Source organism: Heterodontus francisci, chromosome 25, assembly GCF_036365525.1.
Source record: "Heterodontus francisci isolate sHetFra1 chromosome 25, sHetFra1.hap1, whole genome shotgun sequence".
In the NCBI taxonomy this organism is placed as follows: domain Eukaryota; kingdom Metazoa; phylum Chordata; class Chondrichthyes; order Heterodontiformes; family Heterodontidae; genus Heterodontus; species Heterodontus francisci.
In genome coordinates, this window is record NC_090395.1 from 45,313,392 (window position 1) to 45,338,104 (window position 24,713).

The 24,713-nt window shown below is 43.7% G+C and overlaps 1 protein-coding gene across 1 annotated transcript in view; it reads right to left on the minus strand.

Moving 5' to 3' along the window:
* Positions 1 to 24,713, minus strand: part of LOC137383855 (metabotropic glutamate receptor 4-like) — a 1,236,760-nt gene that overhangs the window by 262,250 nt on the left and 949,797 nt on the right. The window lies entirely within an intron of this gene.

A 24,713-nucleotide genomic window follows, 5' to 3' on the forward strand; every position in this document is an offset into this window, starting at 1 on the left:
GGTTAGACCAGCTGGTCACATGACTAACTGGCTGTTCCAGGGTTTTCTTTTGAACTGGCCGCAGAGAGTTTGAACCTGGACTGAGAAGATCTCCCCTGTCTGCTCCCATCTCTTTCTCACAAGCCTCTGAATCCACTGAAGACACATGAACCCCAAAAGAGAAAGTCTCCTACAGTGAACAAGGTTTAAGAAGAATATTGGACCCCAACAAAAAGCAAGATCGACCTACAATCAAGGACTCTACAGTAAGCTTGAAGAACTGTAACAAAAACTCTTCAGATATTGCCTCAAACCTTTCCACTTTATTTTTTCTTCTGCTCTTGTCCGACTCAATTTGCATGTGTGTATTGCCTATGCATGCTAGCGTGGGCGCATCGTGTATCCGTAGGCATCAACCAAATTAGAGTTTAAGTTTAATAAATTTCAACTTTCCTTCTTTAAATGTAAGACAACCTGTTTGTGCTGGTTTCTTTGCCTTATAATTGGAAAATAGTGAACAAGGATTCACCAAGGGGGAGCCAAAAACCCGGTGTGTTTAAAATAAAACCCTGTTATGGTAAGACCAGGTGAAGGCTGAGAGGGACCCTTAGACCCCTTTCTCACCTGGTCGTAACACTTTACTCCCAGCTTCCACTCCAGTGTTTATGGAGTGGAAGTATATGATTATCTGTCTGTGGATATTCTCACAGGACATATTCTGGATATTGGCTGTATTCCATTAGGGAACGCACCAACAGAAAGCCAGTTAGTTTCCCACAGAGGGAGAGAAAAGCACATTAGTCTGGCTACTTCCTTATACCCATCAGGAATTGGTTAGAGAATGGTGCCAATAGAGTTCTGGAACTAACGTGTTTCTGGGTAAAAGTGCAGAAACAAAAAAAAAGGGCAAAAGAAATTTTAAATTGTGACGAAGATTTACAAAAAACAAATAAGCACACTGTTACTGAGAAACGAAACTATATCATAACTTCAGAGTACAAAAATTGTTGAATGACCAGTTCCCATTTTTTTCCTTTCATTTATTATTAGCTTTTGGTATGTGATGCAGTGTCAGGTGACACTGACCTGATAATAACTGTTAACATCAATAATATTGCAATTTTTTTGTCTTCTTTGGTAACCAGGGGATATCAGATGTGCTGATTTGGAGAAAAACTATTAATTCTCTTGATTGTTAATTGTGACCCAGTACTCATGTTATGAAACTCATTCGAAATAACTTTGGCATTTAAGCCAGTCTCCCCCATGCTTGTGTTAGAAACACACAGCAGCTGCAGATGGAATTTGCAGTTCTGTACTGATCCAGATGGTGCATAAGCACCAGAAGACTTTCTGAACCAGTGTTATTGCCATATGCTTCAGCCTTGCCCATTGTCATTCAACACAAATTCTGATCACTCAGAAACCCTTAGGATAAGCTTCACTGCAGTTATTATACTTTACTGGTACGCCAACTGATACCCTAATAAATATATTAAGAAGCCATTCAATTTCTCTGCATGAGTGGGTTAGGCACAGCTAACAAATATGACTATGAAATTTCAAAAATAGTCTGTAGGTGCAAACTCAATGGGATCAGTTTATTGAGGAACATTCCTAGTACAATTAGAAATCAATATGGCAATACTACTGTTGTAACAATATACTGGAGGGTGATTCTCCTCATATTTTCCCCTGGGAAATTCCCTCAGTGCAAGGTCAGAGAAAAGGGGCTAAGATCTGCACCACCACTTATAACCCTGAAAGACACAGCAAGGCCAGTTTCTGCTCCTGCTCTGGAGCCTTTGTTGGAGCTGCCCCAAGGGATCTATCTTTGGCCCATTCCTATTTCTCATCTACATGCTACCCCTCGGTGACATCATCCAAAAACACAACATGTTCCATTTGGTTGCTGATGACACCAGCTCAACCTCACTGCCATCTCTCTCGACCATCCACTGCCTCTAATTTGTCATGCTGCTTGTCCAACTTATATAGATTCTAAGTGTGAGAAGATCAGAGTCCAGTGATCCATATTAACCATTTCCATCACTTGAATGAATGCAAGCCTTCTGTCATTTGTTGAACATTGGAGTGAAAGAACGTCCATTTCACATAAAGAAAGTCTTACATTGAAAGATTTCAAAATGCCTTTATTAAAATTCATTCATGGGCTGTGGGCCTCACTGGCTATGCCAGCATTTATTGCCCATCCCTAATTGCCCTCGAGAAGGTAGTGGTGAGCTACCTTCTTGAACCGCTGCAATCCATGTGAGGTAGGTACACCCACAGTGCTGTTAGGAAGGGAGTTCCAGGATTTTGACCCAGCGACAGTGAAGGAACGGCGATATAGTTCCAAGTCAGGATGTGTGACTTGGAGGGGAACCTGCAGGTGGCGATGTTCACATGCATCTGCTGCTCTTGTCCTTCGAGGTGGTAGAGGTCGCGGGTTTGGAAGGTGCTGTTGAAGGAGCCTTGGTGCGTTGCTGCAGTGCATCTTGTAGATGGTACAAACTGCTGCCACTGTGCGTCAGTGGTGGAGGGAGAGAATGTTTGTAGATGGGAGCCAATCAAGCGGGCTGCTTTGTTCTGGATGGTGTCGAGCTTCTTGAGAGTTGTTGGACTTGCACCCATCCAGGCAAGTGGAGAGTATTCCATCACACTCCTGACTTGTGCCTTGTAGATGGTGGACGGGCACTGGGGAGTCAGGAGGTGACTTATTTGCCGCAGGATTCCTAGCCTCTGACCTGTTCTTGTAGCCACGGTATTTATGTGACTACTCCAGTTCAGTTTCTGGTCAATGGTAGCCCCTAGGATGTTGATAGTGGGGGATTCAGTGATGGTAATGCCATTGAATGTCAAGGGGAGATGGTTAGATTCTCTCTTGTTGGAGATGGTCATTGCCTGGCACTTGTGTGGCGCAAATGTTACTTGCCACTTATCAGCCCAAGCCTGGATATTGTCCAGGTCTTGCTGCATTTCTACACGGACTGCTTCAGTATTTGAGGAGTCGTGAATAGTGCTGAACATTGTGCAATCATCAACAAACATCCCCACTTCTGACCTTATGATTGAAGGAAGGTCATTGATGAAGCAGCTGAAGATGGTTGGACCTCGGACACTACCCTGAGGAACTCCTGCAGTGATGTCCTGGAGCTCAGATGATTGACCTCCAACAACCACAGCGATCTTCCTTTGCACCAGGTATGATTCCAACCAGCAGAGCGTTTTCCCCCTGATTCCCATTGACTCCAGTTTTGCTGGGGCTCCTTTATGCCATATTCGGTCAAATGCTGCCTTGATGTCAAGGGCAGTCACTCTCACCTCACCTCTTGAGCTCAGCAATTTTGTCCATGTTTGAACCAAGGCTGTAATGAGGTCAGGAGCTGAGTGGCCCTGGCGGAACCCAAACAGAGCATCATTGAGCAGGTTATTGCTAAGCAAGTGCTGCTTGATGGCACTGTTAATGACACTTTCCATCACTTTACTGATGATTGAGAATAGGCTGATGGGGCGGTAATTGGCCGGGTTGGACTTGCCCTGCTTTTGTTTGTGTACAGGACATACCTGGGCATTTTCCACATTGCCAGGTAGATGCCAGTGTTGTAGCTAGACTGGAACAGCTTGGCTAGGGGTGTGGCAAGTTCTGGAGCACAGGTCTTCAGTACTATTGCCTGAATATTGTCAGGGCCCATAGCCTTTGCAGTATCCAGTGCCTTCAGTCGTTTCTTGATATCACACGGAGTGAATCGAATTGGCTGAAGTCTGGCATCTGTAGTGCTGGGGACTTAAGGACGGGGCCGAAATGGACCAAAGACTCGACACTTCTGGCTGAAGATTGTTGCAAATGCTTCAGCCTTATCTTTCGCATTGATGTGCTGGGGTCCCCCATCATTGAGGATGGGGATATTTGTGGAGCCTACTCCTCCAATTAGTTGTTTAATTGTCCACCACCATTCATGGATGTGGCAGGACTGCAGAGCTTAGATCTGATCCATTGATTATGGGATCGCTTAGCTCTGTCCATTGCATGCTGCTTATGCAGTTTGGCATGCAAGTAGTCCTGGGTTGTAGCTTCACCAGGTTGACACCTCATTTTGAGGTATGCCTGGTGCTGCTCTTGGCATGCCCTCCTGCACTCTTCATTAAACTAGGGTTGGTCTCCTGGCTTGATGGTAATGGTAGAGTGGGGAATATGCCGGGCCATGAGGTTACAGATTGTGGCTGAGTACAATTCTGCTGCTACTGATGGCCCACAATGCCTCATGGATGCCCAGTTTTGCATTGCTAGAACTGTTCGAAATCGATCCCATTTAGCACGGTGGTAGAGCCACACCGATGGACAGTATCCTCAGTGTGAAGGCGGGACTTCGTCTCCACAAGGACTGTGTGGTGGTCACTCCTACCAATACTGTCATGGACAGAAGCATCTGCGGCAGGCAGATTGGTGAGGACAAGGTCAAGTATGTTTTTCCCTCGTGTTGGTTCCCCCACCACCTGCCACAGACCCAGTCTGGCAGCAATGTCCTTTAGTACTCGGCCAGCTCGGTCAGTAGTGGTGCTACCGAGCCACTCTTGGTGATGGACATTGAAGTCCCCCATCCAGAGTACATTTTGTGCCCTTGCCACCCTCAGTGCTTCCTCCAAATGGTGTTCAACATGGAGGAGTACTGACTCATCAGCTGAGGGAGGGCGGTAAGCGGTAATCAGTAGGAGGTTACCTTGCCCATGTTTGACCTGATGCCATGAGACTTCATGGGGTTCAGAGTCAATGTTGAGGACTCATGTCTCCAGATCAATACCCTGGGTCTCTGGGTTACTAGGCCAGTGATAATACCACTACGCCACCACCTCCCCTTTCACAACCTTAAGATGTTCCAAAGTGCTTTGGAACAAATGAGGTACTTTTGAAGTGTAGTCACTGTTGCAATTCAGGGAATGTGCCAGCCAATTTGTGTACCACAAGGTTCCACAAACAGCAATGTGATAATGACCAGATAATCTGTTTTATTTTCGTGATGTTGAGGGATAAATTTTGGCCAGGGCACTGGGGAGAACACCCTTCCTCTTCTTCAAAATAGTCCCATGAGATCTTTTACGTCCACCTGAGTGAACAGATGGGGCCTCGGTTTAGTGTCTCATCTAAAAATTAGCAGTGCCAACAGTGCAGCAGTTCACAGAAGTGTCCATCTAAGTTTTGTACTCAAGTCTTGGAAGTGGAACATAAATTCACAACCTTCTGACTCAGGGGCCAGAGTGTTGCTGCTAAGCCACAACTGAGCTAGCTGGCCCTAGTTTTACAAATATTACTAAATACTATTAAAGACCGAAGAGAAACAATGAACTCCAAGGCCCCACTAGCGATATAGCTTGAGCATTGGTGGGGGAGTCCTGGTGCAGTTTGTATATGTATGCCAAATAGACAGACTGCTCAGGGATTTTTGGTAACTAACTAAAATTGGCCACAATGCTGGCACAGTTATGCCCCTCCCCAAAATGCACCATAGGAACTGTCGCATCCATAGACTACATGATTACTTGAGTCTATTTTTATCCTTCTAATCTTCAATCCCATTTTGGTATTGTTTGTTCCTTTTTCCATACACTTATCTTTATGCAAAAATATATTAGCTATAAACATATATATGATATTAAGTAGGACTGGTCTCCCATTTGTCACAATTTTCAACAAACAATGAAATATACAAATCAATATCTCCCAACCACATAGTGCTATTGATGCACAGTGAAAACAAAGTGCAAATAAACATCACAACATTATGTATTTTTCTGTGAAGCTGAAGCTGTCCTCAGAGGAGACAGAAGAAAGGGTGTAGGTGGCGAGAATATGCAAAGGCAGAACATCTGTACTGGTGCAAACCTGATTCAGTTGGTCAAGCTGTTCAAATATCTGGAGAGTAAAACAGCAGCAGATGGTGTAAAGACATTAATTCCTTCATATGAGCAGCTGCAGGTTGCTGGACCTACAGCTACACTGCTCTGACTCGTCTAATAATTATGCAATTTTAACCTCGGTCTTTGAATTTTGACAGAATTTATTCTACACTTCAATACAGACAGTTGTCTGTAAAAACGATATGTGTATCATTTATATGGCCAGTTTCTTGCTCTGAAGCGTAGAGGCTTCTCTATAAATGCAGACACTGAAGTTACAATTACTGAATTATTCAATGAATCACAGCACTGTAACTAGGCCCACTTCAGGTTGGCATGAGGCGGGTGTATCAGGTGAGATTAACAGGTTTGCAGTTGAGAAAAGTGAAAATACAAAAATGATCTGTCCTGTATAGATCAGAAATATAGCCAGCATTATAAGCATATTATAACCAGAACCTTGTATTTCCTAATCTTGTGACATAAATACCTTTTCTCCACACAGATAAGCTTAAAAAAATTATAGGATGAGAAAACATCAGCCCATCAAGCTAATTTCTTCACTGACTCTTTAATCTCCTGAGTAAAGTAAATAACCAGGAGTCATTACTTCCAGGAAGATAAAACTATGAAATTTATTTGCAACACCACTGGATATTATGATAAACCTCTAGGGGCTGAATTTTATGGGCCCTTGGAAAACAGACTGAGGTGGTTGGGTGGGGGGTGGGGGTGGAGGGCATAAAATAGTGAGGAACGGCAACAGGTCAAGTGCACATCACTTTTCCTGGCACCATGTGATATTGTCAGGGAGGGAAAGGCTGAAGACAGCCTTCCCACCCAGAGGTCACGTGCGGAGATTGCCCAGTATGACATGGCAGCCTCCCTGTGGGTTAGGGGCAATCTGTGGTCCACGGAGGGCTCCCGGTGGCAAAGGTCACTCCCCGCCCCAACAACTACCCTCCTCCCATCTTGCAAGGGCCTGTCAGACTGGCCCCGGTGAGCCCGCCCCACTTACCTGCAGTCTGGGGCTCCAGCGCTGGTCCTGGTCCTGGGCCTCCTGTAGTACCGGCAGTGGCCACCAGCTCTTGGTGGCGCTGCTGGTACTACTGAGCTGCCGGCCCTCAGATTGGCTGGCAGCACTCAGAGGTGCGACCCTGTCCTTAATGGGAGGGGGACCCCGACGGCGGGCAGTTAATTGGCTGGGAGTACAAAACAGGGCAGAGATGGGGTTACCCCCTGCCTTCCAGCCTGACGCCGGGACCCCCACTGCCAAGGTAGAATTCAGCCTGGATGTTAGTTGAACAATTACAATCCAATCCTGCATAACTATGTCCCAAAGATACACCATAGGAACTATCACATCCACAAACTATATGGTTGCTTGGATTTATTCTTATTCTTCTAATCTTCAATCCCATTTCTCACCAAAAATGTCCTTTAAGAACTGGATAATTAACCATAACATTTACTGACAGGGGTCTGTACCACATACTGATTATTATTTCTATAGGAAAATAATTTCTGTCTCACGGGATGCTAATCAGTCTGATTAATTTATTCTAAATCCATTACCAGACAGAAGCAGAGCTTTGGGCTGGTGTCTGTGCTGGGTATCAGAAGTAGAGTGGGTGAAGCAGTTGATACCATTTTATTTATTGCATGGGGTTCAGGTGTGTTTACTCCTAGGTTCAAGCTTCAGAAAATATAAATTGGTTCATGTTTCAGACAAAGGTCTGAAGTGGATTCAGGCAATTTCAAGTTTAGGAGCTTGGCCTTAGTTAATATTTCAAATGTATATGAACATAGCTGAATTAATAGCCAAAGTCAATGGCCGGGATTTTATGCTGGCGACGGGGGTCCAGGCGGCAGGCTGGAAGGTGGGGGGAGACCCTGCCTTGGCCCTATTTCGGACTCCCAGTGCAATTTCACAGCAAGCAGCCTATTAACTGGCGGACAACCCTTTAAGGGACAAGCTCCCACCTCCAGATCCTCCAATCAGAGAGCTGGCAGCTCTGCAGTACTGGCAGCGCTATTAGGAGCAGTGGCCACTGCTGATACTGCAGGAGGCTGAGATGGAACTGGATGTCAGAGATCCTGGGACTCAAGTAAGTGAGGTCCGGCTTTCTAGGACCAGTCAGGCAGGCTCCAGCAAGAGAGTGGGGGTGGGGCAGGAGTTGGCTGGTGTGGTGGGGGGGTGGGGGGGGGTCATCGCGGGATTGCCCCCAGTGGAGAGACCACCCCCGCCCCTATCCCCACTGAGCTCGCTAGGAGACCGCCAGGTCTCACCTGCTGGTGCCTCCATGCAGCGGCAGGTCTCTCTGACTTCAATAAATTCAGAGCGGAGGTGAGAGGCTGCCCTTAAAGTGGCCAATAATTGGACAAAATGGCAGTGGGCCAAGAGAGCAATGGACACACTGCTTGATGCCACCCTTTGCCATTTTATGTGCCCTTCTGCCTTCATTCCCATCACCAAGGGCAGGACAGAATCCTGCCCAATGTCTTTCGAAACATTAAATAAGCCTTTAAATCAAATGGATTTAACATGCAAGGCGATCTCAATATTGCAATGCTTAGTTTCATACTATTTCTATTGCTATTCCAATATCCTGGCTCTCACACAATAACAGGAAAACTGTTCACACTGCTGCCACTAAAATTATAATATTCGCTATTATTCCAATGTGCTGACACTGTTTTTGTATGGAATTCATTACAGTAAAATGTAATGCTCTTATGTGTATATAAATTCATCACTTGCCTGAAATAAAACCTTTGACAAAATGTAAAGAAACTTTCAAATTCTCACAAGATATGAGGACACACTTTTTTAAACTTTGGTTGGTGCATGGACTGCATGTTAGCAAATTCTGCAAACTGCATGGGCTTAGAATATACACAGATGTAATTGAAAGCTCTCCCTTAACTGATGCAAGGTAAAACATATAGTTGGATCCCAGGAGTTTGAGGCAAGCCGACGTCTTTAAGTAAAAACTTTGATGAAGACATTAAAAGACTCAACAGACAATTCAACAGAAAAAATTAGCATACTATTGTAAAATATGTACTTATTTGAATTTAAAGGCTGAGAGGTTACATCGGGGAAGAGGCCCCGCCCACCAGCTTAAAAGAAGGGGTCGAACCCACCTCTGCCAGGCCTGGAAGCCACGCAGAGACTTTACATGACCCAGGCCCTTAATTGGCCTTGGGCAGGACTACTGTCCCTCTAAGGCAGGAAGTCCTGCCTCCAGGAGCTGCTGGCCAATCAGTGGGCCGGCAGCTTCTCAGTCCCATCAGTGCCACTGGGACTGGTGGCCCCTGCTGGGACTGCACCTGTCAACATCAGCGCTGAAAATGGTAAGTGGGGTTTCAGCCCTCGCCAGGAACTATCAGCTGGGCCCCAGCGAGGGGTTGGAAGTCGATCAGGAGGATGGAGGGGAGGTGCTCCAGTCGGGGCAGCAGAAGCTGCTGTGGGGGCCCTCCATGGGGGAAAGGGTGCCCAATCAGGAAGGCTCTCCCCCCATCCCAGGCTCACAAGGAGGCTGTCAGGTATTACTGGGCAGCCTCCACAGCTGACAAAGTGCCCGGCTGGATTCTTTTTCTTTATGTATTCTCAGGATGTGGGATCACTGGCAATGCAGGCATTTATTGCCCATCCCTTGTGGCCCTGAGAAGGTGCTGATGAAGAGCTACAGAGCTGTTTGGCTGTTTAATGGAACTGCATGGCTTGATCAGCCACTTCAGAGGACAGTTAAGAGTCAACTCCTTTGGCGTGACACAGGACTCAAATATAGACCAGACCAGGTATTGACAGCAGGTTTTGTTCCCCAAAAGACATTCGTCAACCAGTTTTTACAATAATCCACCAACATCATGACCACAATATAAGATTATAGGTGATCCGGGCACAAACTGTGTCCAAGATTGCGTTAGTTTTGAGAAATGATTCTTTTTCCTCAAGTTCCCACTCAAACTCATTTGAATAGTGCTGACTGTAAAATCTGCCATGAACCAGAACGATTGGACAACGTTAAATGTAATTTTTTTTACATTCTTAACATTTTTTTCCAAGATATATTTAAGAGCGGTAACTTGGTGCAATTTGATTAACACAGCTGAAAATTGGCTTATCTAAAAAAAAAGTATCTTAGTCAAAGTGTCTAGTCCAATGAAAATAGCAACTTACATTTATATCGAGCAGTTCACTTAGTAAAATGCTCCAAGGTTCTTTGCAAGAGCAATATCAATTAAAACATATTTGACATTGAGTCACAGAAGGAAAAATCAGGAAAGATGACCAAAAGCTTTAGGAGGTCTACAGGAGCATCTTAAAAGAAGAAAAAGAGGTAGGGAGGCGGAGACATTTAGAGAGGGAATTCCAGAGCTTAGCGCCAAGGCAGCTGAAAGCACAGCCACTAATGGTGAAGCAATTAAAATCAGGGATGCACAGGAGGCCAAAGCTGGAGAAGTGCAGAGATCTTGCAAGCTTGTAGGGCTGGAGGAGGGGCAAAGCCATGGCGGAATTTGAAAACAAGGATTTTAAAATTGAGGCACTGTTGGATGGGGAGCCAGTGAAGGTCAGCAAGCACAGGAGTGATAGGTGAATGAGATTTGGGGAGATGTAAGATATGGGCAATAGAGTTTTGGATGAGCAAACACTTATGGAGGGTGGAAGATGAAAGGTCAGCCAGGAGAGCACAGGAACAGTCAAGTCTAGCGGTAACAGAGGCATGGATAAGGAAGGGTTTCAGCAGTAGATGAGCAGAGGGAAGGTTGGAGTCAAGCAATGTTACGAAAGTGGAAGTAGGCACTCTTGGTGATGACATAGATATGCGGTTGGAAGCACAACTTGGGGTCAAACACAACACCAAGGTTGCAAGCAGTCTTGCTCAGCTTAAGACAGTTACAAGGGATGGAAACAGTGGGCAGGGAACCACGTTTATGGCTTTAAATGACTTTAAAAAAAACTATGCATAACTATTTGCTAGTTGTATTGTAGTCCGTTTCTCAGTAACGGAAACAAAATATATATTCAAAAGTCTGAAAACGTATCTGTTATTGTCCTCATGCTCCAAAGAACCAGCTTAATTTGAAGAGCCTCCTTGAAAATCCCAATGGTGATGAATTCGAACTGAGGGCATGGCCAGTTTTTTGGGCAGGGCTGGTTTCGACAGCAATTTTTTTAAACTAGCGCAAAAGATTGCGGAAACGCAATTTGCACTGGATGTAATTTGCACTTAAAATTCCACAATCTTTTGTGCTGGTTTAGATGATTTCGGGTGAATTGTGCTGAAGAAGCAGCGCTGCCTAGCAGAAACTCTAAGCCACTGAATGTAACAATAAATAGATTGCATAATATTGATGTATTAAACACCTTGGGGCATTTTACTATGTTAAAGGCGCTATATAAATGCAAGTTGTTGTTGATGCAAAATTTTTTAGCAGCCTTTCCTTTAAAAAAAATCACTTAGTACTTTAGTGTAAGTGCTTGCTAAATTCCTGATAAAGCACTGGTAATATACACTTGCTTTTTATTAAATAATTCATCCAAACCACTGGACTTAGTATTGTTTTACAGAGTTCACCAATTCACACTATTAAACAAACTATCAATTCTATAGCACAATATTCATGAGCTTTTAAAATTTAATTTGCACCAAGGACTACCTTTTCACATTCCATAAATACAATTATTACTCATCATATTTCACACCTCCATTTAGGCTATAGTCAATGGAGGCAAATTTCTATTCTGTTCAAGTAACTAGTAATCTGTTCACATAACTGCTCATTTAAATTTCTTTTAAAGGATTTATGAATTCTGAGATATTTCTCTAGTAAGAGCCCTTCATAGCATCATAACACCATCCTAACTTGAGCAAATGCACTTCAGTATCATAATGACTGAACATGTAAATTTAAGTATTCCATTTTTTAATCTAAATAAGTATAGTATTTTTATTTTTGTAAAAAAGCTTAATTCTTCTAAAATGACCCTTGTCTACAAGAGCAGTGACACTGTAGGGGGAATTTGAATGTCTTGTGGTGGGACGTTAGGTAGGCAAGCAGGTGACCTGCCCAGGAGCAGCAGCTGAAGGCCAGGTCAACTTTAATGGCCTGGCTTCAATTACATCCCACCCCAGATTAAGATCAAGCAGCCCAGAGCCCACCGACCAGCACTCAATCAGGGGGGTGCTGCTGCATAGCCAACATTGAAGAAAATCAGCAGGATCTTAAAAGTGAGAAGTGGAGGAAGTCTGAAGCAGCAGCTGGGTTAACTTCACTCCTGGGTGGGAATGGAACCCCAAACTGACCTGTTCCATTTTAACTTCCTCTTCTGACTGGTTTCTGCTGGGTGGGGGAAGTAAAATTCCCTTTATGTTATTGGGTTTACAAGAATAATACTGCAATAAGACATTCTCATAATTTGTGACTATTATGCATAAGAATGGTGGTTATCTTTCATATTTTAACTAAAATCATTACATTCAGGAATTCACATTTAATCTGTCAAAGAAAGGGATTGGTTCAGTTTTATTGTAAGTCATTCAGTGGTTTTGTGTTATAACTTTGGTACCTTTGGCCTCTTGAGTACTGACTCAATGTTCAAATTATCTGCTGTAAAAACAGCCAACTGCCCATCAGACGAAAATCAACACCAGCTAAGAAAGGTGCACAAATGATGATTAAGACAAGTAGTTTAGGTATGGCGCTATATTCCATCACAAATCTCGTAAATTTATAAACTTGCAAGAAATTGGATGGTTTGGTGCTCATGGACTGCAATTTTTCCTAAAATGTCCTGGAGACAGTGAGATATCCGATGGATTTGAGTGGTAACAGTTCGCATGGTGCAGTGATGATCTGCATTGACTACTATTTAGATGCAGCTGGTGAGAATCTATGCTTCTAATCTTCCTGAAATTTCTTTTAGTACCAAACATGTGGCTAAGGAAGAATTTCTACTGAAGCAACCCAAACTCCTGTCCTCATTTTCTGAAGGACTACAGTAACGACAGTACACAAGTGCCTGGTAATGACCCTCTCCAAAAAGAGAATCTAACTACCTCCTCTTGACATTCAGTGGCAGTACCATCAGCAAATGCCCTACTATCAACATCCTAGTGGTCACCATTGAACAAAAAATTAAGTGGACATAAATACTGTGGTTATAAGAGCAGGTCAGAGACTGGAAATTCTGTTGCAAGTGGCTCCCCAAAGCCATTCCAACATCTAACAGTCAAAAGTGCGGACTGTGACTGGATACTATTCATTTGCCTGGAGGAATGCAGCTCCAACGACACTCAAGAAACTCAACACCATCCAGGACAGCACAGTCCATTTGATTGGCACTCCATTTACCACATCAAATATTCATTCCTTCCACCACCGGCGCAACGTGGCTGCAGTGTGTACCATCTACAAGATGCACTGCAGCAAATCACTAAGCCTTCTTCGACAGCACTTCCTAAACCCAACCTAGGAGAAAGGCAGCAGGCACATACTAACACACCACCTGCAAGCTCCCTTCCAAACCACACACTATCCTGACTTGGACATATATTGCCATTCCTGTTATGACCAGGTGAGAAAGGGGTCTAGGGGTTCCCTCTCAGCCTTTGCCTGGTTTAACCGTAACAGGATTTAATTTTCAAAACACTGTTTTTAGCTCCCCCTCAGTGAATGTTTGTTCACTGCTTTCCAATTGTAAGGCAAATCAATCAGACAGGTTTTCTTAGATATAAACAAGAAAGGTGCAAGTATATTAATCTTAAACTCTGATTCGATTAACGACTACGAATACGCGACATGACCAGGCTAGCATGCATATGCAATAAACACACACGCAGATAGAGACAGAACAAGTAGAAAGAATAAAGGGGAAAAGGTGAGGCAATAGCTGGGTTCCATTTATGGTCCTTTGAGCACGATGTAGAATCTTTGGTTGCCGGTAAGTCATGCCGTTTCATTGGGGCCCCGTGCACACTTTAAAACTTGTTTCAATGTAGCAGTCTTTTCTCTCTTGACGTTTAAGTGACTTCAGTGAATCCAGTGATTAGTGAGAGAGAGGGAGGCTCTCTTCTTCCAAGTTCAGTTGCAATCTGCACTCTGTCCCAAGCTGTCCTGTCAGCAGTTCAAAATCAGACCTGGGTCAGCAGGGTGATCATGAGACTTTTTTTTTAAACAAACTCCTGAGTTTGTGGATTCCAAAGTCCTCCGGGGGGGTGGGGGGCGAGGGGTTTAGTGCTGTTTCTTACATTGACACGATATGGATCACCATTGCACAGACCAATCTCTGTTAACTGAGTCAGCGAGCAGTTCCCATTGTCTTTTCCTAGGCGACTGTCTTAGAATGCAATTTTTTTTTCTCTTTAAAACAAGTCATCTCTCCACTCCAGCAACAGTTTAAAATTAATGCTCATGTGACAAAATTAATATGCCTCATTCTTGGCAGGTGGAGGTCTTCATGACACTTCATTGCATCTGGGTCAGAATCCTGGACCTCCCTACCTAACAGCACTGTGGGTGTACCTTCACCACACAATCTGCAGTAGTTCAAGAAGGTGGCTCACTGCCACCTTCTGAAGAGCAATAAATGCTGGTCTTGCCAGTGACCCCACATCCCAAGATTTTTTAAAATTCATTCATGGGATGTGGGCGTCACTGGCTATGCCAGCATTTATTGCCCATCCCTAATTGCCCTTGAGAAGGTGGTGGTGAGCTGCCGACTTGAACCGCTGCAGTTCAAGTACTATTGCCGGAATATTGTCAGGACCCATAGTTTAAGCAGTATCCAGTGCCTTCAGTCGTTTCTTGTTATCATGCGGAGTGAATCGAATTGGCTGAAGTCTGGCATCTGTAATGCTGGGGACTTCAGGAGCGGGCCGAGGAGGATCATCAACTCGGCACTTTTGGCTGAAGATTGTTGCAAATGCTTCTGTCTTATCTTTTGCCCTGATGTGCTGGGTTCCCCCATCATTGAGGATGGGGATATTTGTGGAGTCACTTCCTCCAGTTAGTTGTTTAATTGTCCACCACCATTCACGGCTGGATGTGGCAGGACTACAGAGCTTAGATCCGATCCGTTGGTTATTAGATCGCTTAGCTCTGTCTACTGCATGCTGCTTATGCAGTTTGGCATCCAAGTAGTGCTGGGCTGTTGCTTGACCAGGTTGACACCTCATTTTGAGGTATGCCTGGTGTTGCTCCTGGCATGCCCTCCTGCACTCTACATTGAACCAGGGTTGGTGTCCTGGCGGTGGCGTAGTGGTAATGTCATTGGACTGGTACCCCAGAGGCCCAGGCTAATGCTCTGGGGACATGGGTTCGAATCCCACCACGGAAGATGGTGAAATTTGAATTCAATTAATAAATCTGGAATTAAAAAGCTAGTCTAGTGTGGCCATTGTCGATTGTTGTAAAAACCCATCTGGCTCACGAATGTCCTTTAGGGAAGGAAATCTGCCGTCCTTACCTGGTCTGGCCTACATGTGACTCCAGATCCACAGCAATGTGGTTGACTCTTAAACTGCCCTCCGAAATGGCCAGTTCAAGGGCAAATAGGGATGGGCAATAAATGCTGGCTAGCCAGCGACGCCCACATCCCATGAACGAATAAAAAAAAAGTAATCTTAACCGATTTAGAGTGTTGAATAATAAACTCGCATCTTTCTTGTTTAAACTCAAGAAAACCTGCCTGCTTGGTTCTTTTGAAATTACATTAGAGGAACAGGAGCAAGCACTCACTGAGATGGTAAGTTCAATCACTGTGTTCAAAAAGGATAAACCCTGTTGCGATCAAACTAGAGAAGGGGCGAAAGGGGAACCCGTGACCCCCTCCTCACCTGGCTGTAACAACAGCAAACAAAAGAGATTCATACATACATATTACATTTCTTTAAGGGAAGGTTCACAAAATGTAAGTTCAAGGCAATATACATTTAAATGATTGACCTTATGACTGCTTTCCCCAGTATTGCATGCCAGGACCCTAATTTGTCATTTAATGCTTTACTTACTACAATCATGTCTCAATCTGTTTCTTCATTTCCTCAATGTCTATTTCCAATTGCTTTTCCCATTTGTGCCTCTATTCTGATTATATTTTACACATTAAACACTGACTTCTATTCTCATTGTTTTCCTTAAATCTTTTAAATTTCTCTGTGTTACTTTTAAACAGCCAATTTATTGAGTTGAGTTGAAGTTATAATAAAAACCTTCTACTTTTATATGAGCCTTGGAATTATACTGTGAGACATTAACCTGCAAACATGAATATGTTTCTGTGAAATTCCCCTCTCACCTATTGCAAAAGGGCATTAATCAATTTATTTCTATTTTAAGATTAGATTTCAGTTTCTCCTTTTGCATATCTCTTCAATATATAAAAATGTTTTATTTTCATTTAATTATCTGCTAACTGCTACTATTAGCAAAAGAAAAAGGTGACAGAGTTTCCTGACAAAGTAATGGCAAGTTTAATGTGCACTCTATTATTATTGTGTATATAATCCAGCAATTTGTGGCAATTTGCAACTCACAGAGTATCTCTTCCTCTCCACAGATTTCGCTACTCCACCGTTGGTCTCGCAAAAATGTCAACCCACCATTAATGCCTCCATGAGTTTCAAGAAATTTACTGCAGTTGCGCTGTTAAAATGAATTAAATTTGCTGCAAAAGGTTAGTGCTGGTATTTATAGAGGCAAAAGGCTTGTAATGGCAAGATTTATGTTACTGCAATGCCACTCATCCTCACTGACCCAGAAAGGGAACAATTGAAACTGTGGATTCCCAATCCCACAGGTATTAAATTGCTCTTAGAGGTTTTTAAAATGTAAAAATGTTACATTTTTGCTTTTAAAAAATTTTTTCTTACTTTTACTTTCTGTCTCTTTTGTCTTTTTAATCTAATTCAATCTTTCCCTCTCTTTGGGCCAGATTTTAAGAGCCCGCCATTGATCTCAACGGCAAGCTCAAAAAATGGCGGTCTGCACTTCAAAGAGCCGCCGCGATCTTCCTTGCGGTGGCTCATTTAAATAGTCGGGTGGCCCACCCTCCCCCCAATCATGTAGAGGGGGCGGGCTGTCCGTCTCTGGCAATGGCAAGCTGCCTGTGCGCAGGCGCTGGCACGATTTTTAAAGGGCAGCCTGCCCTGCCAGTCTATTTTAATTTTTAAAACAGTATTCCCCCACAACATTTATAAAATAAATTTCTAACGGCCCTTTCCCGCCCCCAATAATAATTACATTAACTATTTGCCCTTTCCCCCAAAACACTTACCTTTTAAATCTGACCTCCTCTCCACCTCCCCCCACCCCACAGACTGCGCAAAATTTAAAGTTTACCCTTTCGCACCATCCTCTACACTCATTACGTTTATTTGACCTCTTACACCCTCCCAGCCTGCACTGAAAATCTTAACTCCTCCTCCGTCCCCACCAGTGTCACGCCTACTTTCCCCGGATGGGGAATTAAAGGCGTGGGAGTGCCGGCCGCCGCGCCAAAGATTGCGGTGGGCCCAGAAGATCTATGGTAAGTTGATTTAAATTAATGCATGTCAGTAATTTAAATATTTAAATCCAGGTCCCATCACCCAGCTTTGGGGGGTGGTGGGGGAATCCCACAGAGTCGGGACCTCCCAGTGTTGGCCCCCGTGGCGATCTTCTGCCGAAACAATCTTCCACCACCCCGCTGCCACAGAGCCTGACGTTGTGGGCTTGGTAAAATCTAGCTCTTTATTTCTGTCTTTGTATCTAACTTAACTCTAATCTATTTCCTTCTCTGTCATTCCTCTGTTTATATCTATCCTTAAATCTCATTGGTCAAGGAAATAGACTGTCCTGTTATACACTCAGGGCCCAGATGCCACCTTTGACCTCACCTCGCACTTCCAGCAATTTGCAGCACAATTCTTTTTTCAAGCTGATGGGTAAAGAAAAAGATCTTATAAATGGTGCATGCCATGAGATGCCCCACTCCAACAAATTTTTGACTATTATGTCAAGAATTAGTCAAATCATCTTAGTTAAGCCACCAGAAGATGTCTTAAACCAACCATGGATCGGAATTTTAATATTAATTGAGTAGAACTGGCCCTAGGTTTAAGCAACCACCTAATAAGGCCATAGGCACTAAGAAGATCTCAGGTAGTAAATGACAGGGATAAATCATGCTTGCTATGGATTGAACAGTCACCCTTAAGCATAATCATGTTCGGTATGTATAACAGCCTACATTTAGAGTATGAAATTAAAGAAATGTGTCTCCTGAATTCAACATCCACTTCTTAAGCACCTAGTTTAATTTCACCTGAAGGTGAAGACTAAATTTATGTTTCACTGTTGTTACAGTTTAATCAAATTGAACATGGATTAACAACTTCATTAATAATTAATTGATCATAATTAATTAACTTTAGTTTCATAAACTGTCAGTCCCAAGGGATCAGCTCACTATGGCTACCACTATTGTACAATGATTTCTGTGGATTGGCATTTAAACCAATATCAAAGCCCAAGCAGCTTTAAACATCACAGATATTAATCAAAATTTCAAAGTAGAATTGAATTTTCTTAATGCACTTGTGTGCATGTTTGGCATTAATATGTGCTTCTGACTGAAAATTTGTTTTGTGACTAGATGGTGCATCATTTATCAATGTATTCAGCATTATACAGGTAAGTAGGTTTGTGAAGGTTGCTTTAAATAAGCTGATTACTCACTCATCTAAATTCTAATGTTCTGCATTCTTTATCTGGTGCACATGCTGAACTTAACTTATTTATATTCAAATTCTGTTTTGCTTACTTCTGCTCCTGTACCCGATTAACTTCTTTTGAAGTTTTCAAACTGTGAGTTAGAAGTGCAGAATATCTGCAACGCAGCACTGATAGTACAAACTCATACTGCACTATGAAATGACAATTCATTGCTTCTAGCCTGTTATTGCTCACGCACTGCATTGTCAGTTTGAGCTAGAAACTAGCTGGGGAAAATCATAGCGTTATCCAGGGCAACAGAAAATAATTGAAAAATGAGGGAGGATAAGTATATACCATTTCAGCATCAAATATTTATTTCTACTCCTCCTAATGGCTCAGACTTCCTCAGCTGGAATAGGAAATCTCGGCAAGCAGTCTTTTCCATCATTACAATTACATAATTAGATCAAACTGGATAATTTCAATCTTGACTCTTGAAGATGGAATACCTCCTTTTAAAACAGTACTGCATGAAGAGAACTGATAATAGCACGATCAGTCCTTAGCTAACCCTGGAGTTAGGTGCTCAACTGCTTGAACTACTCAGCTGTTTTCCTGCAATACATATTGGGCCAGAATTTTCTATCAAATTAATGGTGAGGTTAATGGTACTTGTCATTATTTATGTATAAATTATACAGCAACTTCAGGCAAGGAGCAGATATGCGGTTAACTGTAAACATTGAAATGTTGCTGTCTGACTTGACCACTCTGCCATTAACTTTGCCAGGACGGCATTTTGCTGTCTGCCTCACCATTGAAATGCTTTGAGTGGTGTAAATGTTGCTCTAGTTGTGCAGTAGATACAAACTAAACCCACAGGGTTTAGCAGGGAGATGGTTGCATAGTGGTAATTTCACTGAACTAGTAATCCAGAAGCCCAGGCTAATGCCCTGGAACACAGGTTCAAATCCTACCATGGCAGCTGGTGGAACTTAAATTCAATTAATTAATAAATTCCATTAATTAATAAAAATCTGGACTTGAAAGCAAGTCTCAGTAATGGTGTCACAAAATGATCATCGATCATAAAAACCCATTAATGTCCTTTAGGGAAGGAAATCTGCTGCCTTTACCTGGTCTGGCTTACATGTGACTCCAGACCCACAGCAATGTGGTTGACTCTTAACTGCCCTCTGAAATGGCCTAGCAAGCCACTCAGTTATCAAGGGAAATTAGGAACGGGCAATAAATGCTGGCCTTGCCAGGGATGCCCACATCCCATGAAAGAATTAAAAAAACAGATATTTAGGGCGAGTAATTAGTAGCACAAGAACGCTTTAACAACTTGATAAATGTTACTTACTGCAAATCAACTTCTCTGGCACTGAAAATTAACAATTACTAGTGTGGTATCTCATTCCTTCAGGTTTTGAATTTGAAATGAATTTGAATTTGAAATGAGCTAGCCAGACTAGACATTGATATAGCGGCCCTGAGTGAGGTCCGCTTCTCAGAGCAAGGCAGCCTAACAGAACACAATGCTGGCTACACGTTCTGTTGGTCAGGTAGACCTCAAGGTGAACAACGCTTCTACGGTGTGTAGGCTTCATGGTGAAGACTATCGCCGCTGTACTTTCAAGCCTGCCAATCGGCCATTCTGAACGCATCATATCCCTGCGCCAGCCCCTCCAAGACCAACAGCATGCAGCCCTCATCAGCATTTATGCTCCAACCCTGAAGGCTAACCCAGCTGACAAAGAAAATTTCTACACAGATCTCCGTGAACTCATCCAGAATGCTCCTGCCAAGGACAAAATTGTTGTCCTTGGCGATTTCAACACCAGAGTGGACCGTGGCAGCCTGGCAAGGAAGGGAGTGCTTGCGAACTCTAATGAAAATGGACATTTACTCTTGGAACTCTGTGCAGAAAAGCAGCTGTCCATAACAAACACCTTCTTTCAACAAAAAGATTGCTTCAAGACCACATGGCTGCATCCCTGCTCTAAACACAGGCACCTGATAGATTACATCTTGGAGCGCCAGTGTGACCTAATGGACATGCTGCATACTAGAGTCATGCCCAGTGCTGTCTGTCACACAGACCACTGGCTCCTTTGTTCATAGCTGAATTTCCACTTCAACTCTAAGGCCAAGAACAGGCTTACAGACAACCCATCAAAGAAATTTCGAGTAAGCAACCTGCAAACCTCATCTTGCAGAGATAGATACCAAGCAACCTTACGGACTAGACTGGAACATCCTGATCTCACTGCTGATTCCACTCCAGAAGAATTCTGGGAATACAAAGCTGCAGTAAAGGATACTTCCAACGAGGTCATCAGACCCAGCACCAAGAACAATAGGGACTGGTTTAATGAAAATGACAAAGAAATTCAAGATCTGCTAAAAATAAAAAGGTCAGTTCATCAGGCTCACCTGGCTCAGCCGGCCAGCCAAGAGAAAATGACAGCCTACCGTCAAGCATGCAGTACCCTTCAATGTAAACTGAGGAACATCCAAAATGACTGGTGGATCGCACTTGCGGAAAAACCTCAACTGTATGCTGATACTGGCGACATAAGAAGTTTCTATGAAGCACTAAAATCTGTCTATGCACCAGCGTATCAAACCCAAAACCCCCTAAGGAGCACCGATGGCAAGACCCTACACATCGACAAGGAGTCAGTCCTGGATAGCTGGTGGGAGCACTTTGAAACTCTCTTCAGCACCAAATGCACAGTGCATGATACTGCCATCAATCACATCCAACAACAGCCTTCCAAAGAAGAACTGGATGAGAGCCCAACTCTGGAGGAAACTGTGACCGTCATTAACCAGATGAAGAACAACAAAGCCCCCGGAGTCGATGGAATTCCACCCGAAGCCTTGAAGCATGGTGGCCCTGTGCTATACACCAAACGCCATGGGTTTTTCACAGCTTGAAGGGAACAGGGCGGGATTCCACTGGATCTTCGTGATACCATTATCATCTTTTCTTCTTTGGCCTCCTTATCTCGAGAGACAATGGGTAAGTGCCTGGAGGTGGTCAGTGGTGTGTGGAGCAGCACCTGGAGTGGCTATAAAGGCCAATTCTAGAGTGACAGGCTCTTCCACAGGTGCTGCAGAAAGATTTGTTTGTCGGGGCTGTTACACAGTTGGCTCTCCCCTTGTGCTTTTGTCTTTTTTCCTGCCAACTGCTAAGTCTCTTCGACTCGCCACACTTTAGCCCCGCCTTTATGGCTGCCCGCCAGCTCTGGCGAACGCTGGCAACTGACTCCCACGACTTGTGATCAATGTCACAGGACTTCATGTCGCGTTTGCAGATGTCTTTAAAGCGGAGACATGGACGGCCGGTGAGTCTGATACCAGTGGCGAGCTCGCTGTACAATGTATGTTTGGGGATCCTGCCATCTTCCATGCGGCTCACATGGCCAAGCCATCTCAAGCGCCGCTGACTCAGTAGTGTGTATAAGCTGGAGATGTTGGCCGCCTCGAGGACTTCTGTGTTGGAGATATGGTCCTGCCATCTGATGCCATTATCATCACCTTGTACAAAAACAAAGGAGAAAAATCATACTGCTCCAACTACCGTGGGATCACCCTCCTTTCCATTGCTGGGAAGATCCTAGCTAGAATACTTCCGAACAGGCTTGTGCCGACCATTGTGGAAGAAACCTCCCAGAGAGCCAGTGTGGTTTCAGAGCAAACAGAAGCACCACAGACATGGTATTTGCACTCAGACAATTACAAGAAAAGTCTTGTGAGCAAAACAAAGGCCTGTATGTCACTTTCGTAGCCCTCATCAAGGCATTTGACACTGTGAGCAGAGATGGACTTTGGAAAATGCTTGAAAAACTTGGATGCCCACCCAGGTTCCTAGCCATGGTGAAGCAGTTTCATGAAAATCAGTACGGACAAGTCAAGCAAAACAGCGACGTCTCGAGTCCCTTCCATATCTCCAATGGCATGAAGCAGGGAGGTGTGCTGGCCCTGACCCTATTCACCATCTTTTTCAGCATGATGCTGCAGTAGGCAACAGAAGACCTAAAGGAGGGAGTTTACATACGCGTCCATACTGATGGGGGCCTTTTCAACCTCAGACATCTTCAGGCTCACACAAAGACACAAGAAAAACTCATCCGTGAACTTCTTTTCATTGATGTCTTTGCTCTCCCGGCCCACAGTCAGTCAGACCTACAATGTATAACAACACATTTTTCCGAGGTGGTACAGCTCTTCAGACTAACCATCAGTTTAAAGAAAACCGAAGTCCTGCATCAGCCTGCACCCCAAGAAGAATACAGACCACCCAGCATTGTCATCAAGGGAACCGAGCTGAATGCCGTCAAGCAATTTACTTATTTGGGGAGCGTCATCGCGTTTGTTGTCACCATAGACAAGGAAGTGGACAACAGGCACTCAAAAGCAAACAGAACATTCGGCAGACTGTACAAACATGTGTGGAGCAACCATAGCCTCAGAGCACAGACCAAACTCAAAGTGTAGATAACTATGGTTCTCACCACCCTTCTGTATGGCGCCGAGTCACGGGTCCTATACCGCCATCATGTACACCTTCTAGAGCGCTTCCATCAGTGCTGCCTCCGCAGCATCCTGCTAAAGATCCGCTGGCAGGACCGCATCACAAACATTGAAGTCCTGGAAACAGCCAACATCACCAGCATCGAGGCCATGCTCCTGCAAAGTCAACTGCGTTGGGCGGGTCATGTTGCCTGAATGGATGACAGTCGCCTGCCCAAGATTGTGTTGTTTGGCAAGCTGGTAAAAGGAACAGAGAGGCCCCATGGAAATGTTTCAAGGATTCCCTGGAGAATCCCTCTCTGTGTGACACATTGATCATCGCCAGTGGGAAGCGCAGGCCATAGATTGTGATGCCTGGAGATGCTACATCAGGAGGGCTGCAGACACCTTTGAGACTGAATGAATAACCGGCATGAAAGAGAAAAGGAGAAGGATAGATCCAATTTCCCCCAGCAGTGACTACACCTTCACTTGTACCGGCTGTGGGAGAATCTGATGGTCACAGATAGGCCTGACTAGCCACAACCAATGACTGCAACCTTTCTAAAATCTTCGTCTGTGAAGAAATGCCAAGCGAGTGTGATATCTCATTCCTTCAGATTTTGAATTTTTGGGGAAGATTTTAAAAATGTCAAATTTTAAATTTACATTTTTTGTTACTTTTCCCCACTGGCTAATTTTTTCTCTCACTCTTAATCCTTCTTTTCCTCTTCTTATTTGTCCTTCTATACCTTATTTGACATTGAATTTACCCACTTTATTTCACCTTCCTTCGTTAGTCCTTCTACTGTTTATTGCCAATTTCTTAAATCTCATTGGTTAAAGAAATACACATTTGGTTGCTCTATTTCCTTCACTGCGCCTTTATCAGCTCACACTTTCAGTAACTTTGTGGGCAAAATCTTTTGAGCTGAAGGGTGCCGCGGCAGGTCTAACTAGTGGCAGGTGTCTTTATATGTCCTGCTACAGTAAATTCTGGCTCAATGTTAAATACTATGAACAGAACTTAACTGGGTCACACCAGAGAACATTCATCCATTTGCAGTACTCTGAATATAATGGAAATCCTAATGAGACCAGTACAAGTCACAGCAAATTGGTCTGCCAGCCTCATTAGGATAGAATGAGCAAGCTCCTGACTAGTGGGTAAAGTACCAATACAGCAAACTGCTTTGATCTGCACCCATTTGAGTAGGGGGTGGGTATTCATTACACTCCTGATTTGTACCTTTTAGATGGTAGAAACGCTTTGGGGAATCACTCAGTGCAGAATAACTCACACCTATTTGCTGTAGAATGTGGACTATGTAGAAAACGGTTCAACGGCAGTTTCTTAATTTAATTTTAATTACAGTGGCTTTGGGCTTTTAACATACATAGGAAATCACTTGTTTTCCCAGTCTATTCATTGCCACATTTCAATTTAATCTACTTCATTACTTTACTGATTGAAACAATAAATATTTAAGAAAGTGCTCAAGATAACGAATTGCAGTGCTGGAGAACAGAACATGCATCAGTATCAGCAGTAGACTGCAAGCAGCTCCAACGCTGAGTAGATTCAAATAATTCCTGTTATTTATCAATTC